Here is a 4,375-nt window from a genome sequence, read left to right on the forward strand (position 1 = left end):
CAAGTAAAAATGCAAGGTCATTTCTCTGCTTGGCTAGTGAAGCATGGGCTAGTTCATAGATCTTTGGGCTTTGATTATCAGTATAAAAATGGTTTTACCTTAACACTTCTATCGATTGCATTTCTATTAGATCATATACATAAAAAAAAATAGTTAGTGTTTAAATGTAAATAAAAAACTATTTTCAAAGTGTCATTGATACTAAAAAAAACAAACTAAAATAAATATATGAAGTGCAAATCTAAGAATTGGGTGATTCTTTAGGTTTTTACTAATTTTAATCATATTTGATTTTATTTACTATTTTTCATAGTAAGATTAAATAGAAGAAAATTATTTTCCTTCATAATACATATATATTTTTTTTACTTTTTTTTAGTACATTTTAGGAACCAAATATAGCATTAATGGGGTATTTGTAATTTCATCTTCTCAAATATTTTTTTACCACTTTTAGGAGGTTTTGGCAGCAAGCTTTAAGATGGTGGGCTGGAGCAGTGATCTTCTCTTAAAGCAAGCAGCATGTGACGACAGGTGGCATCGGATACTTTTCTTGAAGCAACCCGCATGTGACAGGTGGTATGGGATTCAGAGGCCGTTGGGAGTAAGCTTGGGCAGTAAGAAATCTGAGCCGGAGGGTGAGAAAAACAGAGAGGAGCGGATGCATTGTTTTTTTTACAGAGAACAGGGTGAGAGGTAAGGATTCTGGACAGAAAACCATGGTAAGCTGAGCTTAGACCATGGGTGAGCTGTAAGAGTGAGAGAGAACGGAGGAGAAGGGTTTTCTAGAGAGAGCTAAAACAGAGGAAGAAAAATGAAGTGAGAGCAAGGAGGAGAGAGTGAGCTGGGGAAGACATCTGAAACAAGAGGAGCTATAGGGAGGTGATTTTGAGCTGAGCAGGGGAGTGAGTTGGATTTTGAGAGGGTTTGAGGCTGTGAAAATGAGCTGAACAGTGAGAGGGGCAGAGGAGAGAAAGGGAGTGGGTTTGCTGCGGTTTTGATGTAAGCTTAGGAGAAGAAGCAGAGCAGCTTGAAGCCCAGTTAGTTCCGCTGGAGGGGAGCATTTCCAGGTACGTTTGCTAGACCACGTATTGATTGCAGTTGATTTTCTTTGGGTTGCTGTGACTGTGTTATAATAAATCCATGCTTGGTTCTTTATGTGAAATTTGTTTAAGAGTGATCTAGCTCATTTTTAGCTTTCCTTTGAGCGTCCGAGTCATATTTTCGATCTTATTTTCTCCTGGTTTTTCCCACCCACACATAAGCCCATCGACTTCAATATGAGAAGGGGCTCGGTTTAATGTCTTCTTTGGCTCATTTGATGCTCTGTTTTTCCCTGAAAATTTACCATGAGTGGGTTCTACATTTCATGTGCACCAAAAAGGTGCTTATGTTTTTCTCTAGTTTCTGAGTTTCTGAGCGCCCAAACAGTAAAAATGCAGAATTAGTTCTATCGTTTTTGGTGTTTTTTTCACTTTATTCATGAAATTTCTGATTGTATATTGAAATTGTATATTATTACATTGTTTTTGGTTGGATGCTTCCTTTAAATGCTTGAAATCTTCATTTTTTTTATTGCCCGGAATGGAATTTTTGGTCATATTTGATGATATATGAGTGCATAACAAATGTTTGCATGTCCAAATTTACAATATTTTATAAATTTACACCTGCAACTTAGGTTGTGCCTCATTTTTCTTTGGTGCTCCTTGGGTGTTGTCCCTTGCAGTTTAGTCACTAGGAGTCTTCTGCACCTTGTGCCTTTCATATTTCATTGCAATCCTATTTAGGGAAAATAACACTAACTTGCCTTGAGGTTTGTTGTTAGAATTATAGTGACCTCCCCTCACATTTGAAAAAAGATGCTATTCTCACTCAAGGTTTGATATAACTAAAGCAGTGATAAACACAACAGACATGTAATGTGGTCCGGTTCCTTTTTTACAATCGTAATTCTCAGAGGATTTCTTCACCAATGAGGGGTTTTTCTTTGATTATGTAGGAGTTTAGCTTTAAGTATTCCTACAGTGGATGAGTCTTTTTAATTGGTCTTGTGGCTGAGATATGCATCTGTTATTTCCTTAGATTACTTTTTCCATTCGGTTGATTGGGAGGAACGTTTCCAAATGTGTCCTAGTGCATTTTTCTTAGACCACTTTCTGATCATTTCTTTTTACTGTGGTGGGGCTAGGATTTGGAGATGGAGATGTTCTTTCAGGTTGGAGAACATGAGGCTTCGAGTGCATACAGTGCATGAGTTTGGAGTTGTTAAAAATTGGTAGTTTACCTATCAGTTTACGGGTCTCTCCAGTTTTGTCCTTTGCTAGAAAGTTGAAGGCTCTGAAAGATGATCTGAAACATGGACTAGAGAGGTATTTGACACTGTTCCCTTTCATAAAGTTTGTGTCTTGGAGTGAATTAGCTTTTAGGATTGTAAGGGTGGGTATAAGCTTTATTTGGATGATAACCACTTAGCAGTGTGGGAAGAGAGGTCTGAGTGATGGAAGTCAAGAGGTGTTCTGTGCATGCTATTCATTAACATGCACATTTGTCCCAACCACTAAAACATATTAAACTACATGTTCAATATCCACTTCTACCCAATGCTGAAACCTGTGTTCCAACACAAGTAGCCCTGTACTCTGTTCACAGTCCATGGCTATGCCTGATCAAGGGACGTTGGTGTCTTTTTGTGCCAAAATGTTTTGACATCGTGAAATTCATAATCATTATTTCAAAGTTAAAAATATAATTATAAAAAATTAATGAAGGAAACAAAATATTTTGTAGTTATACTTGATTGTACTTGAGATGCAAACCATCAAGACCAAATGACTCTTATATTAAAATATGTGGACATTTGAACAGCTCTTCTACACGTAGATTAATATTTTTAGAATTTTTAAAAGTTGATGATGCATATACTAAGTGGTTGTCATAACCTCAATCTGATTTTTTTTTTTTTTTTGATTAAGTAATAAGATTTATATAATAATAATATTAAAAGTAAAAGAATATTTTCAGAATTTTTAAAAGTTGATGCATATACCAAGGGATTGTCATAAACTCAATCTGAAAAATAAATAAACAAATTTTAGATTAAATTATATTTGCATAAGTAATAAGAGGTCTTATTTATATCTTCATTTATTTATTTATTGCCTTAGGCCACATTTCTTGTTGAGCCTCCCTTTGTGTCTTTTGTTTTGTTTTCTTCCCTCCCCTGCCCCCTTTTTTAAGCATTTGATCCCCATTATCGTTCATCTAAGTTATTGTTTTGAATTTGAATTCTTTTTTTTTTCAATTGATATTCTGACTTCAATGTTGTTGGTACCAGAAGGATGGCCTTAGAAGCAGCAGCAGTGGAAGCAGCAGTGACTGATGTATATAGAGATGGGCGAAGCTTATTAAGTTGGTATGGTCGTAAATTTGGTTATTGGAAGAATCTAAAAAGAAACAATGAAGATTTAATGCAGAAAGCTAGAGAGCTTTGGGAACTGAGAAATGGCATAAGGGAAGGAATAAGCCAAAATAGAATCAGGCCAGACACAACAGCATGGCTGAGATGAATGAAAGTGAAGCGATAGAACTAGACACCAAATACAATGATAGAAAAAACCACCCATGGAAATTGTTTCGTTTTTGGAAGGGTGCTAGTCTTAGCAAAGACATGGCTGAGAAGTGCAAGCAAGTTCTTAGTCTTTGGGAAGAGGGAAAACGTAAAAGAGGAGTGTTGGATGCGGAGCTGCCAAAGCGTGTCGTGGGAATACGTCCAGCCAAAATAGAATATAATTGAAAACTTGAACACTCATGACAATATTAACAAAATGTTTGATATTGTCACCGGGTAACTGTCCCAAAGGAGTGGAGCGAGGTAGGGTTGCAACAGAGTAGGCTAAATTTGAATATGGGAGGCCCTACTGACATTGAGGAAAATACACAGATAATATTCGAAGAGTTGAAGGAAAAGAAGTGTTTGATTCTTTTAGATGAAGTTTGTAACTCAATAGGGAGTTACAAACTTCATCTAAAAGAATCAAACACTTCTTTTCCTTCAACTCTTCGAATATTATCTGTGTGTTTTCCTCGATGTCAGTAGGACCTCCCATATTCAAATTTAGCCTACGCATGATTTTCTGATGCAACCCTACCTCGCTCCACTCCTTTGGGACAGTTACCTGAATGACGATATCAAACATTTTGTTAATATTGTCATGAGTGTTCAAGTTTTCAATTATTGTGGTCTTCCCGGTTCCCACCATTCCCCAGATTCCTATTCTTTTTATTTCCGGATCCTCTAGAAAAAGCACTAGAATATCTTTTTATTTCAATTATTGTTGACTTATTCTTATATGTTTATCATAAGTTCTATATA

At 36.2% G+C, this 4,375-nt stretch overlaps 1 long non-coding RNA gene across 1 annotated transcript; it reads left to right on the plus strand.

Annotated features, from left to right (window-relative positions):
• The first annotated feature begins 524 nt into the window (after positions 1–524).
• Positions 525–3,718, plus strand: LOC104881035 (uncharacterized). Its single transcript, XR_787078.3, has 2 exons — positions 525–1,070; positions 3,338–3,718. It is a non-coding gene; the product is annotated as an uncharacterized LOC104881035 (long non-coding RNA).
• Positions 3,719–4,375: the final 657 nt, after the last annotated feature.

The sequence above is a fragment of the Vitis vinifera genome, chromosome 12 (assembly GCF_030704535.1).
Source record: "Vitis vinifera cultivar Pinot Noir 40024 chromosome 12, ASM3070453v1".
In the NCBI taxonomy this organism is placed as follows: Eukaryota; Viridiplantae; Streptophyta; class Magnoliopsida; order Vitales; family Vitaceae; genus Vitis; species Vitis vinifera.